Source organism: Stegostoma tigrinum, unplaced genomic scaffold (assembly GCF_030684315.1).
Source record: "Stegostoma tigrinum isolate sSteTig4 unplaced genomic scaffold, sSteTig4.hap1 scaffold_167, whole genome shotgun sequence".
Taxonomy (NCBI): Eukaryota; Metazoa; Chordata; class Chondrichthyes; order Orectolobiformes; family Stegostomatidae; genus Stegostoma; species Stegostoma tigrinum.
Genome location: NW_026728108.1, coordinates 330,353 through 352,318, shown reverse-complemented (window position 1 = coordinate 352,318; position 21,966 = coordinate 330,353). Strand labels below are relative to the sequence as shown.

The 21,966-nt window shown below is 42.4% G+C and overlaps 1 protein-coding gene across 7 annotated transcripts in view; it reads left to right on the top strand.

The window, feature by feature from the left end:
• LOC132207818 (complement C4-like) overlaps positions 1–21,966 on the top strand; it is a 343,465-nt gene that overhangs the window by 258,934 nt on the left and 62,565 nt on the right. The window contains exon 1 of one of the 7 annotated variants that reach the window (XM_059643670.1): positions 2,140–2,749. The exons of the other annotated variants lie outside the window; for them this stretch is intronic. The gene's annotated coding sequence lies outside the window, so the exon portion shown is untranslated. Of the gene's footprint in view, positions 1–2,139; positions 2,750–21,966 lie in introns of those variants that run through there. 7 annotated transcript variants of the gene reach the window in all.

The following is a 21,966-nucleotide window of genomic DNA, read 5'->3' as shown; positions in this document are numbered from 1 at the left end:
CTCTCTTTCTTATCCCTCAGACAATTTTGGATCCCTTTCATTCTGAGATTTTCTTCAAAAATTGTACAAAATGCTTTTGGATAGCCCATGCACAGCACAACAGCATCTTTGTCCTTTTCAACCTTCTCTGTTACCTGCGACTATCTCAAGCATCCAAATGATGTGGGCAAGTGGATACTGACGTTATTGGGTCTTAAGACACGGAAAATAACTCATTGATAATGTGGTACCCCAAATTAGAACCATCAGAGATTTACATGTCGGTGATAATTTACGCACATGAGAGGGGTGCAGACACTTAGAGCCATTCAGCCGCTAGGTGAAAACATTTCCGAGTTAATTGCCACCCTGCGCAGAGTGCACATACAAATCTTGATGACAAGCATGACCCCAAGTCAGACAGCATCATTAGCATTGCTTCCAGATTAAAAATAACCCAGGGAGAACAAGACACTGCCTTTCAGACAGGTGTGGAGATAATTCCCAAATAACTAGCTTGATCCCAGACCATAGATGGGATGTACAATTATGGATTGACCAGATAAGGAACCAGCCAGGGTGCTCAATGATAACTGGTTAACATGGCGGGGAAGGGAGTGAAAAAATAACGAGACGTGCTAATCGGAATTGAGCTGTATTTGTGTGTTAAGTATAATTGAAGGGGCGTAAGAAGTGGGAGAGGGCTGTGGTGGCGGGTGCAATGATTGATGGAAGCCGCATTTGCTTCTTGTCCAAGTTTAATTCACTTCCGGAGACGCCGGTATTATTTTCAAATTGGCGCTATTTGCAGCGTAAAATTGCAATCGCCAAATGTTATGCTGACTCCTGAGACAGCAGGTTGGCAACCCCCAGTGAAAAGGGACCAGGTACCAACGCTGCAAATCCTTGCAGTTCTTAATCCAGGATGATAGAGAGTTTGGAACAGTCCCGGCCAAGTTGAAGTTACAGCATCCATTTCCATCAGTTAATATTGTGACGAGCATAATGTTTAAATGTGCAGTTTCACCTGTTCAATTCTTGTCTATCGACCAATAAATACAGAGATTGCAATGGTGGGAAGGATTAGCAGGATGTTAGAAAGCAAAGCGGTGTTATTTTCAGAAAATGGTTACAAACCAGAGATTTTAAAAGGATTAGTTCCACCCCTTTCCCACCCCACCCCCAACACGCACTCTTTGGTAGGGGTTTCCTTTAAGAGCGCTTCCAGAAATAAACCTGCCTTGGCCCAGGATCTGTCCTATTTGGTATGAGAGGGATGTGATGATTTGGCTCCTGTACAATCTTCCTCCGCCATGCGGCAGGGTAGGAGCATTGAAAGCAGATCTCAGCTCTTGTGGAGAAAAAGAGAGAGCGTGAGGCAGCGGCTGCGAAACGCGATGGGGGTGAGGACGGACTGAAGAACCATGGCATCGCCGCTGTGTACTTAGTGCAGCCACCAGGCTGTCGGGGGAGGACAGCAAGGAGAATTTTGTGTTGTCCTTTTTATTTGCAATAATCCGGGGTGGGGAAGGGGAGAGAGAGCTGAGATAATGGGAACTGCAGATGCTGGAGAATTCCAAGATCATAAAATGTGAGGCTGGATGAACACAGCAGGCCAAGCAGCATCTCAGGAGCACAAAAGCTGACGTTTCGGGCCTAGACCCTTCATCAGAGAGGGGGATGGGGAGAGGGAACTGGAATAAACAGGGAGAGAGGGGGAGGCGGACCGAAGATGGAGAGTAAAGAAGATAGGTGGGGAGGAGAGTATAGGTGGGGAGGTAGGGAGGGGATAGGTCAGTCCAGGGAAGACGGACAGGTCAAGGAGGTGGGATGAGGTTAGTAGGTAGATGGGGGTGCGGCTTGGGGTGGGAGGAAGGGATGGCTGAGAGGAAGAACAGGTTAGGGAGGCAGAGACAGGTTGGACTGGTTTTGGGATGCAGTGGGTGGGGGGGAAGAGCTGGGCTGGTTGTGAGGTGCAGTGGGGGGAGGGGACGAACTGGGCTGGTTTAGGGATGCTAAATCTCCCCTTCCCCCACCGCATCCCGAAACCAGCCCAGTTCGTCCCCTCCCCCCACTGCACCACACAACCAGCCCAGCTCTTCCCCTCCACCCACTGCATCCCAAAACCAGTCCAACCTGTCTCTGCCTCCCTAACCTGTTCTTCCTCTCAGCCATCCCTTCCTCCCACCCCAAGCCGCACCCCCATCTACCTACTAACCTCATCCCACCTCCTTGACCTGTCCGTCTTCCCTGGACTGACCTTTTCTCTCCTCTCCACCTTCGGTCCGCCTCCTCCTCTCTCCCTATTTATTCCAGTTCCCTCTCCCCGTCCCCCTCTCTGATGAAGGGTCTAGGCCCGAAACGTCAGCTTTTGTGCTCCTGAGATGCTGCTTGGCCTGCTGTGCTCATCCAGCCTCACATTTTATTATTTTAGGAGAGAGAGCTGTTTTGGTTTGTGATACGAGAGACGAGGCTGTCTATGCCTTTCACCCATCGGTAGCTCTCCTCCTGTCCCTGCCTCTATGCACACACTCTGCCAGGCATAGTCTTCCTCCCTCTGTGTGTGTGTGTGTGTGTGTGTGTCTCTCTCTCGCTTCAGCTCCTAAAACCTAAGATGCATCGGATATAAAAACACGCACATAAACACACACACACACACACACACATCAACAAGCCATGGAGAAAGATCAGGAATTACTGCAAGCTGTCAAAACCGAAGATGTAGCTGCAATGCAGAAGCTGTTGCAAAGGCCGAAACAAGGCAAAGCGAGTGAGTACCCTTTACACACCGTTCCATTGGCTGATGTGAATGTGCCTGCGTTTTTTTGTGTGTGTGTGTTTTGCAAATGTCCTGTTATTGTGGAGTAGGAGGGGAGGGAGTTTGGTCTGTTGTTCAATATGGGCTCTCCTATCTTGACCGATGCTGTTAGTGACTCTTGATACAGTGCAATCGGTGGGAATGTAGCATTAGCCTGAATAGTGCGTTCTCTCTCCCTCAGACAGCTCCCCTGCATCCCTTAGCTTCACAAGCCGGCGCTTTCTGCTCCTCTAACAGCGCAGATTGGACGTTGAGGATAGATAAGGTCAATACTGGGAATCCTAGATTCCCTTTCAACCGGGCAAGAGATTGCAGATGGTTTGTAGCGAATCCACGGTTGAGATACAACGCACAGAATCAGTTAGTATAAGGGGAAAGGTGGTTCTGGAGGTTTGCACTGTTCTGTTTCGGCAAAAAAAGTGCCCGACCAGAGAATATCAGGCCAGTGACTAAGATGGTTAAACAGCTAATTCTAGTGGAAAGCTGTCAAGAAGGTAATAGCTCAGAGTCTCGCTTCTGAGGAAGTGCAAACTGGAGATCTTGTTTGACCCACTCTGTGCAGGTTGTTGTTGCTGTGTTGCAAAGAGAGCCTAGAGACGTGAGGGGGGACTCGGATGTGACAAATGCAGTGACTCCACACCCGGGCAGTGGTTTGGCAACATGATTCGGACCCCGTTAGCTTGCAGCCCTCTGACGCTGTTCCCTTACTGCCGGATGCTCACTGGCTCGCACGCCCCAAACAACCGGGGCTATTTTAAATTTAACCCCTTGATTGATGGGCTGACAAGTGCCTGTTGATGACAAAGCAATAGATGCTGCAGATCTGGTAATTAGAAGCTGTTTTGCTGGGAGACGCTTTAATTGATAGATTTCAATTCTAAAATTAACCAGGATTAAACGGGGGAGACCTCGAGCTGGCTGATCTATGATGTAGTAATAACAGTATTTTCGGAAAGATTGTCTGAGACGCAGGAGTGATGTCTCTCCCAGCTATCCTGGCTGCAAGGAGGAGGAAAAGGCAACCCTTTCCGAACAAGGCACAGTGAGGATTTCTGAAACATTTATGTATCGCTTAACTGGAAACTTGATAATGTACGCCACAATGTGGGAGGGGGAATCTTATTCAGTTCTATATTTGCCTAAAGCTTCACTCCAGATATTTTGTTAAAAATAAAAGAATAATGGGATTTGAAGGGTACACTGTGAGTAAATCGTGGGAAAATGTTAATTTATTTTGATGTGACTTGCTCCTACATGAGTAAAACATATTGTGATTAAGGATGATGGAATAAACTAAAAGCATTATTTGCCAGGATGAGATTCTGTCATAGTCTGGAGATGCGCTGCTCTGCTATCCAGTTATGAAGAGCTGCTGTAGTTGTGTTCTACAAGACTCCAATTGTTGGATGCAGTGGAAGTCTTTCAGGAGAAGACACCATGTCCCTTTTAAAAATAGTTTCTTACTGATTTATCATGTCACACACAATACTTTGATTTGTAATTTTCTGGCTTATTCTCTGGTGTTGACAACCTTTGTGGGTTGACTCTCCCTTTGACCTCATGATCCCTGTTGAGTTTAGATTTTGAATGCGTGGCCTCTGCATTTGTTGGATTTCTCTCGATTGGTTCTCTAAGTTCACTGACTGAATGCAACACTGTATCAATGTTTACCAATAATGATCATATCTGTGATGATGATGCTATTTTCCTTGGGACAGATAATGAAAATCTCCATGCTTCACAAAGTCTGTCTTCGTGTCTATTGGTGCTCCATAATTGGTGACCATGCCTTCAGCTGACAATGCCTTAAGCTCTGGAATTTCTTCCATAAACCTCACCACTCCTTTACCACCACCCCCCCCCCCCCCGACCATGTTCTCCTTTACTTTATTGGTTATAAAATACCAGAGCGGTTACCTGTGTTGATATCGCTAGTGTCACGTTTGATTAGATCATTCCTCCTATGAAATATTGTGAGACATTTTACTTTTACCAATGCAAGATGCTTACATGCTGTTGTTATTAGACAATAAGTCGAGGTGGGAGGGTGCGGTATCATTGGGATTTAAATGGCTGGAGAGGCCTAACGCCAAATACCCAGCAGGTTGGGGCTGGGTTTGAGGGTGGGGTGGCAGATGGTGACTGTCTCTTCTAAATTAGCCCATGCTCCCATTAGAGGATCATATGTAATGCCTTGCTTATCACCAGTCTTCAAAATTCTGACAACACCCCAACTCCCCAACATATCCTCACTAGGGCCTACCAATTCTTCTCACTTGGTGAGCTGAATCTGGAACAATTGCCTAAGTCCCAAGTGCAATACCAGTAATGATCACGTCTTCTGGTGGTGCTGCTGGTACAGTGCTGGAATGCTGCCAATCTCTTACTGGCCTGAATCTCTCTGAGGCAGGACATCTTCATGTATGAGCGGAGCAATCAACCCATCAGATGGTTACAGAGCTTGGCAGACTTCCCCACCTCTGTGCTTGTAGTCAAAGAGGTGGGGAACCCAGAGTCTTGTGTCATTCAGCCCTGAGGCAGTTGACCCTTACTTGCCTTCTGAAGTAGTATAGCAAATAGTTCATAAAAATGGGCAATAAAATGGTGACTTTGCCAGCATAATCCACATAATTAGAACTTTTCTTTATTAAATTGGGAACTCTGTGTGGTGTGTGCAATGCTAATGGAAGTACAGATCCTGGCTAAGCCCAGTGTTCTGTCTCCACCTCCCATGATAATACAAGGTACTGACTGATTGGTTTCTTGGCTGAGACTGTGGTCACTTAGTTGGCAGCCAAAAACACGAAGCAGTGTTTTTAGGAGAGGATGGGACAAAATATTTAGAGTGTCGAGAGGGTCCATAAAGTTTTGCAACTGAAGACATAAAAGCTGCTAGAGTTTAAAAATAACTTGGATCTGTATTTGAACTAACATTAATGTAGAGGGCCAAGAGCTGGAAAACAGGATTCAACTTGATTGTTTTAATTTGGCTGGCAAAGATGCGCTGGGCCAAATGCTCTCCTTCCATTGCTGCAAATTTCCACGATACTCCAAAATCATGTCCAAGATTTCTGAAGAAGGGTCTTGGCTTGAAACATCAGCCTTCCTGCTCCTCTGATGTTGCTTGGCCTGCTGTGTACATCCAGCTGTACACCTTGTTATCGCTATTGTAGAGCATCTATGTGTCCCACTGTTATTTTACTATCGTGCCAGATGTGTCGTACATGATTTCTCTGCAAGTTGGTATGACAAATTAAAATGATGAGACATTTTTATTCTCTTAATGATAAAACTCAAAATTCCAACTGCACCTATGTTCACTCCTGTGCTGTGACATGTCTTTACAGATTGAAAGGTGCATTTTATTTCAGTTGGGCTGATTCTTGGATTTCTGCCAGACTTCAGCAGTTTGAGGTTTGCTGTGACAATTCCATGCCTTTTGACCTTCAACACAATCACAATGAAAATGACGTGGAAATTACAATATGGATACTGTGTGTGTGTGTGTGTGTGTGTGTGTGTGTGTGTGTGTGTGTGTGAACCTTGTGATATTTGATATAATCAGTGGCGTTACTTTGGAGAGGTTTTGGTCTCCCCTTTGAATATTGAAGTGGAATGTAAAGCTCTTCCAGAAGTTCGCTAATGACATAGAACATCAGTCTGATGAAAACCTACCTCTTCCCCTTGCTACTATCTACTTGTTATTGCAGTATCAGTTTCTGAGACATGCCTTAGAATCCATGAAAGACGTGAAGAAAGGCAAACAGTTGCCACTCACTCTAACCAACGTTTTTGTATTAAGATTTTACCCTCTACATGGACATGAGTCTTAATCCCATGTGCCCACTCTGTTCCAGTGAATGCTTTATTCATCCTTACTTTGACCACTTGCTTAACCTATTCCTAAATATTGACTTGGCTGCCTGTTCAGTCATTAATTCTGGTTGCACGTTTTGAACTCTATGTGTTTGATGCAGCAGTTGGAAACAAGGGCTTGTGCTGCTTTAGTTATACCATCAATAGAGACTTTAAATAGTCATTAAAGAAAGGAAGAACTGGCACTGAATAAATTACCTGGGGTTTTTTTGTATTCATTCTTAGAATGGAGCTGCTGCTGCCTGGCAGGTATTTATTGCCCACTCATAGCTGCCCTTGACAAGGTGTTGGTGAGCTGCCTTCTTGAACCATGGCTTGGAGGGCAACTTGCAGGTGGTTGTATTCCCACAAATTTGCTGCCCTTATCCTTCTAGATGGTAGTATTTATGAAAGTGTTGGTTTCTAAAGAGCCTTGGTGAATTTATGCAGGGGATTTTGTAGATGATGTGCACAGCTGCTACTTCCCATCACTGGTGGAGGGAATAAATTTTTCTCACTATTGCTTTGTTAACTGTAGCAGCTTGCTGTGCCTAAATTGACTGCTGCATTTCCTGACATTGCAATAGTGACTACACTTCCAAAATATGAATACTGCTGAGAAAAGGCATATATTGCTCCAGTTTTTCAACTTGCACTTAACAGGACAATTCACATCAAATAGAATGTAAAAGGATCAACTATTATAGTCAATAAGAAGGGAGTCCTGGTGTTTTCCCTGTGGAAACACCTCAGAGTCCACTGTAATTGCTTTATTCATCTTTTACTTCAACCATTTGCTGTACCTGTTGCTAAATATCGATGTGGTTCCACTTCCAAATGAATCAGCACTCTCTTTGTGTACAGCTTTTCCCTTCACTTCTTGCAAATTGCCCCAATAAGTGCAAGATGAAAAGGATAAACAAAATGTATTTTTTCAAGTTCTGTATTACTAACTGATTACTGCCAAAATACTTCATTGGCAGTAAAGTGCTTTGTAATGTCCTGAGGTCATGAAAGGGAAGAAAGAGAAGGCTTTCTTTCTTAACATTGTGCATTTCACAGCTTTAGGATATCCCAAACAACTTCTGGCCAAGAGAATAGTTGAGAATTGGAGTCACTGTCGTAATGTGGAAACACGGCAGTCCATTTGTGCGCAGTGAGATCTCACAAACGGCAACATCACAGTGACCAGAAAACCCCTTCAGTAATATCAGTTCAGAGCTTAGTATTGACCAAAACACCAGGATAACTCTGCTTGACAACAGAGGCATTATATTACCTGAGAGGGAATACGAGTATTTAACAACTAGACACCTGAAGCCACAATTTCCAAGGGTAGAGTGTTGGTTCGAATGGTATCATCCAAAGGTCAGCACCTCCAACAATGGAGCACTGGGTATGTTAGCCTAGATTTTCTTCTCAGGTCTATAGATCCTGACTTGAACAATGACATTCTGTCTTAACGGTTGGAGTGAAACCCACTGAGCTGCAGCTAATATCCAATGATTGATCTGTATAGTGAGTGAAAGGAAAATGGTGTAAACACCACACTGTGCAGCCTGCTCTCATTCACTCACTCGGAGCAAATTTTCAGAAACTTGCCAGTAGATTGCGAGTGCACCTTCTTATTAAGCTGCTGCTTGTAGCCGCTCCTGCCAGGAGACCTGCTGTCATGGTGTGCCAATTCTGTCTGTCTTATGCCACCCTCATACATCGGTTGTGGTTTGTTGGCAGCCATTCTGTGACCTGTTCCTGGGAAGATAGGGTTCTTCTGTGAGGAAAGGTTGGATCTGTACCAGTTGGAACTTAGAAGAATGAGAATTGATCCTATGGCAATATATAAAATCCTGAGGGGACCTGATACGTTGTGTACAGGGAAAATGTTTCCTCTTGTGAGGGAATCTCAAAAAAGGGGTACAATTTAAGAACAGGAGGTCTTCTTTCTATGATGGAGACGAGGAGGATTTCCATCAGAGGGGTATGGGTCTGTGGAATTCTCTTCCCCAAAAAGTATTGGCGGCTGTACCATTGACTTTATTCTAGGTTGAGTTAGATGGTTTTTTGATAGATGTGGGAGACGAGGGCTTGGGGAAAAGGGACAGAGGGGCTTGAGTCCACAAGCAGATCAGCCACTGGATGGTGGAGCAGAGTTAAAGGGCTGAATGGCTTTCTGTTGCTCTCAAATGACATGTTCCTATATTCCGTTCTAACATCCATCATCCAACTGCACATAGGTTGACCCCTCTTCCTGCTGCTGTCCAGAATCTCTTAGCTTGTAAGCTCAGATCAAATAGGCAAAATTGTGACTCTTTTTTTCTGGGTGTCACTTATTAAACTTGGAGAGAGGAAAAAGGAATATATGAGTACCTTTTGTTCTTCTCATTTTAGATTCAATCTTTTTATAATATTTCTGAGAACTGCTTGAGAAACAGAGTCATAGAATCATACAGCATGGAAACAGACTCTTCAGTCAAACCAGCCCGTGCCAAACATATTTTCGAGCTAAACTCGTCCCACCTGCCTGCTCCTGGTCCATAACTCTCCAAATCTTTCCTGTTCATGTACGATTCTAAGTGTCTTTTAAGTGTTATAGCATCTAACTCAGGAAATGAATAGTTTTATTGTGGGTGCATGTGGAATGTACTGTATCATGGTGAGGGAAAGTAAAAGGTGTATTCAGATTGAGGAAATGAATGCTGGCCTGAACAGAATTGGTTGCTTTGTATGGCCTTATTGATTTTGCTTGCCTCTCGTACCTTGTCATAAAACTGCTTATAACTTCAAGGAAGGAGAATAGCAATTGCTGTGGGTTTTGCAGAACACATTGTAAGTACATACAGATTTATTTTTTAAAAAAGCTATTAAACCAAAGAAATGGAATTGCACAATAAATCAGAAAGTAATGTGGCAGCCTAGCTGCTTGTTGAAGCACTTAGACTTTGTATAGATGGCTTTGTGCTTTGCCATCCACTTTCCACAATGGTTAAAATCATAAAATTGTACAGCACAGAATGAGTCCATTCAATCCGTTATGCCTGGGTTGACTGGCGAAAAGAGATTTCTGATCTGCCCCACTTGCCACTGTTTTCTCTGCACCACTGCAAATAGTTCCCATTTTAAACTACTTCATTCCTCCTGCCTCAGAGCATCTTGCTTTCATTGTGCTGCTTGGGTTGCCCTAGAAACACTATTGGCAAAGTGGGTGGCAAGAGAGCTGATTCATTCTGAATGCCTCTTTTTAAAATATTATTTATTTATTGAATGTGGGCATCACTGATACGGGGCCAGCATTAATTGCTCATGAGCAGATGCTCCTGAGCTGCCTTTCAAAACCACAGTATTAGCAAAGCAATGATAAGGAGGGAGCTGCAGAATTCTCAATCAGTAAAGATGATGGAATGGCAACAGTTTCATGTCAGGATTGTGTGTACATCCAAAGATTGGAGGGAAACTGAGAAGTGATGCCCCCGTGTGCCTGCTGTCCTTGCCCTGCTGGTTGGTCGATGTTGTGGGTTCTGGAGAAACCTTTGAAGAAATGTTGTTGCGTTACTGCACTGTATATTGTAGATTCCAGTTGGAGCATCCACATTAAGGCATCTACTTGCATCCTCATTCGAGATTCTCTATTCTGAGCGTAGGGAGCCACTTACTATGCTAGTATTGTATGGTGCTGACTGTTTACAAGCTGCCAATCAAGATGAAGTCATGGAGAAAAGAAATAGCTGTGATGTGAAGGTACATGACCGATTCCATTGTTACTGTATTGGCTTAGTAGAAATATCACCATTGCGTCAAAAGGTTGTGGATTCAAGTCACTTTCTAGAAATATGAGCACGTTTCACTGCAGTATTGAAGGAGTGCTGCAATGTCAGAGGTACTTTTTTTTGGGTGAGAAATTAAGTTCAGGTTTGGCCTTCACCAAATATTGTACTTATTTGGCTGAAAAAAATGCTTTGGAGATGTCCTGAAGCTCAGAGAGAGATTATATAAAGGCAAGTTATTTGTGGATTTCTGTCGGAGAGTTGGCTCCAGTTATATTTTCTCAACAGCTCATTCTTCTGTGTGATTTGAAGCTAATATTCGTAACTTTCAAATTTTACAATCTATTCCTGAAATGTTTGATGCCCTATAAGGCACTCTGTATTGTTCATCTTTTTAAAAATGAAAGAAGAGGAATTCTGTTGCATGAGGATTCTCCAGTGGCTTGTATAATATTGGGCATAGTATAATTTCATTTAGAAAAATGATGAGATTACAACCATATTTAATAACTAAATACCATGCTTCACTTTGCAGAAGTCATGATAATACAAATTAGGTGCTTTTTAATAATGTGGGGTACATCGAGCAGTTAAGTGTAATTTGGATGAGTAGGTGCAGCTTTACAGAGTCCTCCTATGATCTAAAATACAGAGATGCTCATTGTATTTGGAGTGGCGATTGGATGGGAGGAGGAGGCTGGCCTTATTTTATCTGTATTTATTATTATTTCCAGAAGCCTGGAGCTTATCAAACCAGAGTAGTGCTTGATATTTCAATGTGTTGACCTATCTACCAGTGGAAAGAAAAGTTATGAAAGTACCAGATGCTGTCATAAAATGAATGAATTACATGTAATTTCTACCCCACACTCTCACAATCCTGATGGTTAATGTGGGTTATAGTTCAGTGAAGAATTTCTGGCAAAGAAAACAAAGTGCTTTATTCTATTGAACTATCAGACAAACATCAGATGAGTTTGTATCATTGAGTGACATGTTTTATTGGTGTTTGAGGAGTGAATGATCCTCCCTGACAGAAGCAAGAGACTCCTGCCCATTGATGCTTGATGACTGGCTGTAGCCAATTACTTGTGAGTGAATTTGAATGACTGTGACATCCAATAGGCAGAGCTGGTGGATGTGTCTTTTTAATATCGCAATTGCATTTCATAACCATATTGGAACACATGTATGAAGGCACAAAACCAATCCTTTTCCCTGACTGAAGACACTGGCATTTACCAGAGCTGTGGTTCATGATGAACCAATCACTATCAAATGACAGAGAAATAATACCATTTCAAAGCGAAGTTCACCCAGCTTTCAGCTGCATTGAAGATCCTTTCTTGTGGAGTGAAATAGAAAGTTCTATGTTAAGAAACGATGATTAGTCAAAACATAGCCTTTTACAATTAAATTACAAGCTGAAATGAGGCAGTACTGCCAAGTATGAGCAATGTATTTTTTCACGAGTAAAGCTGAGTCTGCAGTCTTAAATACTAATGTGCATCATTGCATTATCCCTTTGTATAAGTTATTCAAGATTAAGGTTAAGAGTCATGGTATTTGAATGTAGCAGAATGCACACTCATCCAGCAAACATCGGAGGGCTCGCATATCTTTCACACATCTTATATGAGGCCAACATTTGAGAAAGAACACCAGCTGCCAGGATTTGGTTCTCCAATTGAGCACCCACTATTTGCAGGAGTGTCATGAGACCAAGAATTGACTTGTTCTCAGTGGGAGCATCACAGGGCACAGAATAGTGACCATACATTCTATCAGGGCTGTAAATCTGAAACGTCAATTTTTCTGCTCCTCTTATGCTGCCCGACCTCTCATGTTCCTCCAGCTCCACACTATGTTGACTCTGACTCCAACATCTGCAGCTCTTGATATCTCCGAGTGACTGTGCATAGCAACCTTTTGAAAAGAGATATCACTTATGAGCAGCGGTTGTGGGTAGCTCTGATTCCCATTCCTTCCTTTCATCTGGCATGCAGAGATTACTAGTAATGTCTTCTTCATCACTTAGATCCGATAACATATCACAGACTGGTCTGTGTCATTCAATTCCAAACCAGACAGTTTTTGTACTGCCTGAGCCTTTGGTGGATATAAAATAAAGATGGTACTGGGGAAGGATCACCATAGCCTTTTAGCTATTCTACCCTCGTGGCCAAAACGACATAGATTCCCGAAGGTTGTACGTTTGGCATGGTATGTATGAAGTAAATACTAATAGTACGGAAATTGCTCTGAGATGCCTCAGAGCGGAATATGTTGTAAGGAGGAAAGTTGAATTCTAATGCACTTTCCATTACATTCAACTTGAAATATTTCAGCATATACTTGGTTGGTTAGCTGAGTTGGCTGGATGGCTGGTTTGGGATGCAAAATGATACCAATAGTGTGAGTCCGATTCTTGTACCGGCTGAGTTTACCGTGAAGGACTGTATGCCAGGGAGAAGTTGTAATTTCAATAATATTTGAAAAAACAAAGCTGTCAATAGGAAATTCTGCATTTTCACCGAGTTATCTCTTCAAAAGTCAGGAGGATACAGCGCAGAAACAAAAAGAAGGGGAATGGGTCAAAGCATCGCAATGTGGACAAGTCTGAGGCCGATCTCCTTAATGATGAGACCAGCAGCTTCAAAAGATTGGTGTGTCAAGACAAACAGACTATTACAGGATAGAGTTCAAGTAGAAAAGATTGCTTTTATCTCAAGGCAGTTCAAATTCATGAAGCTTGGCCAGACTGCATCTGGAATTCAATGTTCAGTTTTGGTCAGCATGCCTCAGAGAAGGCCTTTTGAGGAAGTAAATTGTAGATTCACCAGAATGATAGCAGGGCTTAAAGAGTTAAGTTATGGAGACCGGTTGTCTGGACATAGCTTATCTCTTCAGTTTAGATGGTCCACATTGATCTCAACAAAATATTTAACATGATGAATAGATTCATTAGGATAAATATAGAGGAACTGTTTCGTCTTGGGGTGAATCCAGAACAAAAGATTAATACTTAATATTGGAACCCAAGCTGAGCAGGAGCAGCTGTCTATACAGAAGAGAGGGGAAATCTGAAATTCTCTCCAGAAGGCTGTGTTTGTGCATCATTTTAAATTTTCTGATAACATGGTGTGAAGCTGAATGAACACAGCAGATTCTCCAGCATCGGCAGTTCCTACTATCTCTGAAAAAATTTTCTGAGAGTTTTCTTTTGTTCAGTGAGGTTTTGAAGGAATTTAGAGCAAAGCGTGGGAAGATGAAGTTGAGCTGGGATCATCAATAATCCAATTGAATGATGGAGCCGGCCTATTTGAATGTTTTAATGAACATTATTTGTGAAGCGTGTACATCACATAGAGGTTTCAAGGTGATGACGTCTTGCTTTAATCTCTTCAAACTGAGAAAGACAGAACTTTAAAATAAAGCAATGTAAACAAATTAACTCAGTATGTACTCGGGCTCAGATACAATAGTATTTTCAATTGGCAACATCAATGTGATATAAAACCCATGATAATCTCAACGGACATAAGATGAACTGACTACTCTGACACATATCAGTTATGGTCAATAAAACTTGTGATCAGCAGTCAACCCACAATTGAAACTGATTCATGTCATTGGGTGCCTTTGTTTCCGATTAGTAGTAAACCTAAGGACATCTACATGCTACTGTAAATGTCAGCAAAGAAATCACTGGTGAGGAGTGAAAAAGTTGACGATGTGAAGACTAAATGCAAGGGTGCCCGTTATAATACCTTAAATTACAGGAAGAATAAAGTATTTGTTTTTCTGTGATATAAGATGCTCAAACAATGTGTGTACGATACATAGGTCAGGGTGTTTTCTATTGCATGCAAATACCATAGACTTTTGCCTTTATTCGGAAAAGATAAAAAAAAAGGTGTGCATTAGTATTTCAGTGGGAGGACTCTGCTTTGCTCCTGGAAAACATATTATTCATACACCACTGTAGAATATTGCCAAATTTTCCCTGTAGCTCGAGGTTAATTTCAAAGACTATGTTTTGACAACTTAATATGATGCTTTTCGTTATATTAATTTTTAAAATTATATTGGGCCAAATTTTTACAGGAGAACGAAAAATAGGTGAACCTGGATTTTAGATGTTATTTTCTCTCTATTTGATTGCTTTATAATTCTGATGGAATTACTGTGTGCCCTGTGTCTGCTTCATATGCTCTTCAGGCTCCAAATGCCTCAAGTATTATATTTTAATTATAGGAATAGGACAATCTAACTGTTGTTCAGTATGATATTTATATAGATTGAAGGAATTACTCATGGATGATGATTAAGTACTATCGATGGAACGCCCCCCTCATTTGTAATGACTGTCAGGCTCTATCTCCTTATCACTATGAATTCTCACATTATTTTACTGTTCTCTGTTCATTTAAACCCCAGTGGATCACTGAATCAATTGAACAGGTAATGGCAGGAAGGCAAACTGCTCAGACACACACAAACTGGTGTTTCTGTATCATAGGAGGCCTTACAGCTCCTTAAGCTTATTCTATCTTTAACTTAGATAACGGACAAACTGAATCCGAACTCCATTGACCTGCCCTGATTCCATCTTGCTTCATTTTGCCAAATGAAAATCTACCAGTCTCTCAGTTCTGAAACTTTCAATTGAAATTTAACCTTTTTGGACGTCAGAGTTCCAGATTTCCGTCACACTGTGTACAACGCTGCTTCCTGACGGTGCCCAAGATCGGCCTAGCCCTGATGTTACGTTTATGCTGTGTCGTTCAGAATTCCCAAACCAAATGAAACAGCCGGAACATTGGAACAGGAAGAGGCCATTTAGTCTCTCAAGCCTGTTCTGCCACTTTGTGAGATCATAGCCAACATGTGACCCAACTCTGTCTTGCCACCTTTGCTCTATGTTCTTTGATACCCTCAGCTAACAAAAATAAATCAATCATTTTTTAAAAAAAATTGACAATTGTGAAGTAAGGTCTAAATGCAGCCACCCTTTGGATAAAACAATTATTCCTGAAAGGCCTGACTCAAATTTTTTGAAGACGCTCGCCGCCATAGACTTTCAAATGAGCAGAAACATCTTTTTACGACTTTTCCCCTTATTATTTGAAAATCTTCAATCAATTTATGCCTTAATATTTTTGAATTATAGCAGGTACAGCCCTTGTTTGTGTAATCTCTCTTCATTATTTCGCCCTTGTAGGTTTTTAGAAGTATTATTCTGATAAACCTACATTTACAAGGTTAGAATATCCTTTCTAAGACATGGTGTCCAAAACTCCTCTTGAGATGTGGTCTGTCTGGAGCTTCATATCACTGAAGCATGATTTCTATCCTGTTGCATTCTAGTAAGGCCATTAGCCTATTCAATTATTTCATTTTCCCCTGTCTACCCAATAGAGTGCTTTAATCACCGCACATACCAGGAAGCAATGGGAGATCTGTTGATTCCCCTCAGCAAAATGTTTTGCCTCAAGTTGGTACCTTTGGGTGGAAGGTATTCGAAACTGAGGCAGATATTGAACCTGTAATGTTCTGTCCATGACATGGACTTACCTGTGGAATAATTTGCCTCTTTTTGAAATTAAAGTTCAAAACACATTCTCTCAGCTAATTCACTCCTTCTTCAATGCAATGAAATTGTCTTTAGCTTTCCCAGTTTTCTATTTCTTTCACAAGTTGAAAACCCAAGTCAGCCTCCTGCTGCTTATGGACTGGGCCGTATCATGCAGTACATGCTGTGGTTGCTGATTGGTTTGTGGAATTGTGACTAGTTGTGGATGCTACAGGTCATCAGCCTGACGACAGCTCTCTGGTTCCTGGGAAAGTGAACAGCTTGTGGGTGTGAATGATACCGTGGAAGCCTTCAGGCCTCAGAAATGGAAGGTAGAGTCTCTCTTTGTCTCTGCAGTAAATAATACTTGGAACTAAAAGAAAGCCAGTTGTTTCGCTCAACACTTGTTGTAAGCTGTTGCTTTTAACCGATAAGCCAAAGACTTTGTAATTTGTGAACTGGTCGCTCTGTGCCTCCTATGAAGCAGTGAAGGAAACAAAAAGAAAGATCAGAGAACTGAAGGATTCGGGAAACAAAATTTTTATTTATTCATTCACAGGGTGGGGGCGTTGCTGGTTAAGCCAGTATTTATTGCCCTTCCCTCTTTGCCCAGAGTCAACCATGTTGCTGTGGGTCTGAAGTCACGTGTAGGCCAGACCAGGTAAGGAAAGCAGTTTGCTTCCCTAAATGACATTTGTGAACCAGACGGCTTTTTCCGACAGTCAACGATGGATTCGTGGTCATTGTTTAGACTCTTAATTCCAGATTTTTAAATTACATTCAAATTCCACCGTCTGTCACGGCAGAATATGAATCCAGGTGCCCAGAATATTACTCGGGTCTTTGGCTACACAGTCCAAGGCCCTCCTTGGCCCCATTCCTCCTTATCTTGGCCAATCCCTCCAAATCTAAAACTCTCTGTGATTCTTTCATTCCTTCAAATCTGGCTTCTTCCACATCCTTAATTTCATAGAATATAACATAGAACATTACAGCACAGTAGAGGCCCTTCGGCCCTTGATGTTGTGCCGACCAGCCAGACCAATCTGAAGCCCATCTAACCTACACTATTCCATATGCTTGTCCAATGACGTCTTAAATGTACTTAACTTTCCTTTGTCTTCACTGTTCCAGCAGTTTTAGCTTCAGGTTCCTACTGCCTTACCATTGTAATTCCCTCACAAACCTCTCTCTGAATCTCCACTATCTGTTTCTGCTCACTTAAAGTGCTCACCTTTTGGTCACTTGTCCTTATATATCACGATGTAGCTCAATGTAAAAAATTACCCAATGACTTCTCGTGAAGCAACTTGGGACTCTAAAAACACTACATATTAACAAGTTATTCTTGAGTGATAATGGGAACTGCAGATGCTGGAGAATCCAAGATAATGAAATGTGAGGCTGGATGAACACAGCAGGCCCAACAGCATCTCAGGAGGGTCTAGGCCCGAAACATCAGCTTTTGTGTTCCTGAGATGCTGCTGGGCCTGCTGTGTTCATCCAGTCTCACATTTTATTAACAAGTTATTCTTGTTGTATTTAACAGCATTTACATCCAGTATGGACTGGCTTTATTGAAGTTCTTGTCTCCCATCCCATATTAAAATAGAATGTTCATGTGTTAAAACACTTCCAGATGGAAACCATTGTGTTAATTATATGCAGCATCAATCTGAGAAAAAATTGACTTATTTTGATTGGGTAACATTCTGTGAAATATGTGCCCATTGTAAAGGAGTGTGTTATGATCCCGTGACCCTGTCACACATGCAACACAAATTTAATTGGCTCCATGATTCTTGTGTGTTTCACCTTATTGCTTGATGACCTAGCCATTCATTTTAATCAATGCATCAATGTGGCTTCTAGTAGTCAGAACCTTTTGTATTTCAGTTAATTTGAGCTTGCCTCTACTTTTACTTTTATCATGGTTTTAGCCTTATACAAAAAGATGAAAAAATGACAATTCTTGCATTTATTTGGCATATTTCATTATTTTGGGATGTGTTACAACCTAAGAGACACTTCTGAAGTGTAGGTGCGGTTGTGATGGAGGAAATGTAGGTTGACAGGGCTGCACACAGCAAGATCCCAGTAATAGCAAGGATACCAGGAAAAACTTGACAACAGCAGCCATGGGATCCTTTATGCCAAGCATCATCATACAGAAGTGCTGAGAAAATGGGGAGGCGGCAAGGCGAAGACAGTCTTACTGTCTGAGGAGTCCCGAGGACGAGGGCAATGTACTGAGGTCGTTGGTTCAAAGCCTGCCATGGCAGTAACTGAAATGGAATTAGTGGCAACCACGTTGAATGTTGTGAAAACTCATTTGGTTCACTAGTACCCTTTAACTGCTATTCTTAGCTGGTCACTTGCCCCCTGCTTGTGACTTGATACCCACAGCGATGGGTGCCTGCTCTCTGGGATGGCTTAGCAAGGCACCCAGTTACATCAAAATTTGACAAAACGTAAAGAAAAGAATAGACCACTGTATGGTCAAAACAACGAACCCTGGACTGTTTCTGGGTCTCCCTATCTGGATCAAAACCATTCTGCCTATACTTGCAGAGGGCCGAGCAGGACTTGATTTGTTCTTTCAACACGTCAGAGCAAAGCATTAATGTCTGTGATTGGTACTGAGGTAAAATGGGGCTGGTCTTCTGGCAGTTCCTTGAAAATAGAAAGGCACAAAATTTCAGTCCCTTGTCCAACTCAAGATAGCTACTGTACTTAACCCCTTAGAAGTGTAAGTTTTGTAATTGATACCACAGAATCCCTGCAGTACTGATAGAGGCTATTCAGCCCATCAGGTCAGCACCAACTCTTTGCAGAGTATCGCACCTGCCTTATCCCTGTAACCCAGCATTTACGAAGCCTGCTCATCTCTGGACACGACAGACAATTTGGCCCCCACACCTCAGGAAGGACATACTAGCCCTGGAGCGTGTCCAGCGGAGATTCACACGGATCATCCCTGGAATGGTAGGTTTAACATGTGGTGAACGGCTAAGGATCCTGGGATTGTGCTCATTACAGTTTAGAAGTTTGGGGGGAGATCTGATAGAAACTTACAAGATAATGTGTGGTTTAGAAGGGGTGGACGCTAGGAAGTTGTTTCCGTTAGGTGGGGAGACTAGGACCGGTGGGCACAGCCTTAAAATTAGAGGGGGTAAATTTAAAACTGAAATGAGACGACATTTCTTCAGCCAGAGAGTGGTGGGCTTGTGGAATTCATTGCCACGGAGTGCAGTGGAGGCGGGACCTTGGATGCCTTCAAGGCAGAGATCAACAAATTCTTGATCTCAGAAGGAATCAAGGGCTACGGGGAAAGTGCAGGGAAGTGGAGTTGAAATGCCCATCAGCCATGATTTAAATGGTGGAGTGGACTTGATGGGTCGAATGGCCTTACTTCCACTCCTATGTCTTATGGTCTTACGGTCTTAATTTACCATGGCCAATCCACCCGACCTGCACATCTTGGGACTGTGGGAGGAAGCTGGGGCACCTAGAGGAAGCCCACGCAGACAAAGGGCAGAATGTGCAAACTCCACACAGACATTTGCCAGAGGTTAGAATTGAACTGGGTCCCTGGTGCTGTGAGGCAGCAGTGCGAACCACTGAGCCACTGTGCCATATTAATAGTGATGTCAAACAGATAGCCACATTTGTCTAAAACTGGAGTCTGTGGCTGGTGTACACACTGGGAACTGAGTTAGGATCCAATGAGCCAGTGCTCCTTAAACATCTTGCCACTGTGACCCATTTTGAGGCCTAAAACATCTTGCATCCCCTCTGTGAGGCATGTATGGGTGCGGGGTCATTGGGGGAAGTTGAGTTGTTGGGTGGCCTGTGAGAACAGGAAACTGTTAGAATAGGCACACAGTTGATAGAACATGGTCAGAACTTTGTGAATATCATTCCTACCTCAGAACCTGTAGCCTCAACATTTCAGATCATTTTGGGAAAGATCACATGGAGTGCTGCGCTACAGCTGCAACACTGAGTTTCTGCCACTAGTTGTCCTCAGTGAGCAACGGGAAGTCAGAGATCTTTTACAATGATGGAAGCCAATGAACATGTTCCAATGTTTTCCGTAGAGCCAGCCGGTTTCGAAGGAAAAAAAAACATGCCTAGCCCTCAGAAATCTTTCAAAGTAACTCTTAGAGTAGATCATCTTACAGTACAATGACAATTCGTAGACAAAGCTGGTGGCTACCCATGCACAGAAAGATCCCACAAATAGGGAATGGAGTGATTTAACATTTACATAGATTTTTACAGCATAGAAACTAACTATTCAGCTGATGTGGTCCATTTTGGTGCATTTGGTTGATGCTTATTTCAGATGGGGAGGATAGGATGCTAGTTGAAAAAGAACAGTGGTGAAAACCACCAAATATATGCAATTAGATTATTCATTGGTCCACATAAAGTAAACCATTGCTGCTGTAATTCTGATTTGGAATTACTTGGCATGGCATTGGCAGTCTTAGAATCTCTAAAACAATAGCTCATGTGATGGATAATGTCATACATTTTCAGTATGGAACCAATTCCCTACTATCAACCCATATTCTACCTGACCTAGGAGTGCTTGATATTGGTACAAGATGCAAGGTCTGGAAAGCCTTTCCTTTTCTCAGCTGAGACATCCTGGCAGATAGAAAACATGATAATTTCTGGGAAATGTTGCCAAGTACGCTGTCAATTTGAAACTTCCCTCCTGAAGAAATACATTCTTAAGCAACACTTATGCAAGTTTGCTATTAGTTTTAATTGTTCTATTCAGAAATAAGCTTCATGCTGGCAGAAAGGCTATTTCATTTTAAAGGGTGACTTCTCTTGCAGCCATATTTGCTGACAACAACATCATTGTCCTTGACTTCAGATCAACCACAACTTCACTTTTGTTGGAATTTCCTAGAATCATAGAATCCCTACAAGATTCTGCCGAGTGAATCTGCACCGACTTTCCAAAGAGCATCCCACCCAATTCATCCTATCCCTATAACCCTGCATTTCCCATGGCTAGCCCACACACCCCTGGACACTATGGGCAACGTAGAATAGCCAGTCCACCTAACCTGCACATCTTGTGGAAGGAAATTGGAGCACCTGGAGGAAATCCACACAGACATTTCATTTCAAATAAAGCAGCATTATATTTTTAAATAAACAAAAATGTACCTACTGCAGGGTTTGGGATGACACTCTCATACATGACAACTCCCACGAACTAAAGTTGCCTGAAAAAAAATCATCTGTCCATGTTTGCCATTGTTCCTTTAAGAGGTGAGTCCACTCTTCTCTGGCAGGCTATTAAAATTCTGTCTTTTTTTTAATGAAGCAGCTTTTTATCACTCTTTCTCCCCAGCACTCGATTGGAAAAGAGCTCTCTACAGCTAATTGACTTGAGGAGTTGTTGATAAGAATGGTCATATTTGCGACTGCTGTCACTTAATCTAATTACAAATTGAAGCTTCTCCTTTCATGACAAATAAGATGTACAGCTCTCCCTCTTTCTCCCCCCCCGTCCCCCCACCTTTCTAAACACCACTCTTTTCTTCCGGCTTTTAAATGCCAAGAATAATTATAGTTTTGCAGACGTAGCGGGGAGGACAGATTTGGGAAGAAACATAGAATTATGTGTACCCAACCTTGGAGCCTGATGTTTTTCGACTCGGCTCACTCGTGACCTTAAACAGATGTCTGAATAAATGCTCTCTGATGAAGGGTCTAAGCCCGAAACGTCAGCTTTTGTGCTCCTGAGATGCTGCTTGGCCTGCTGTGTTCATCCAGCCTCACATTTTATGATCTTGGATTCTCCAGCATCTGCAGTTCCCATTATCACTATGAATAAATGCTGATCTCCCACCTCAGTAGTTCTTTTAAAGAGTGTTGCAGAATTGGTGTTTTGTAGTAATGGGGATAATTTTAACAGCCAGGTTTGACTGATGGTCTGCAAACAAATTCTT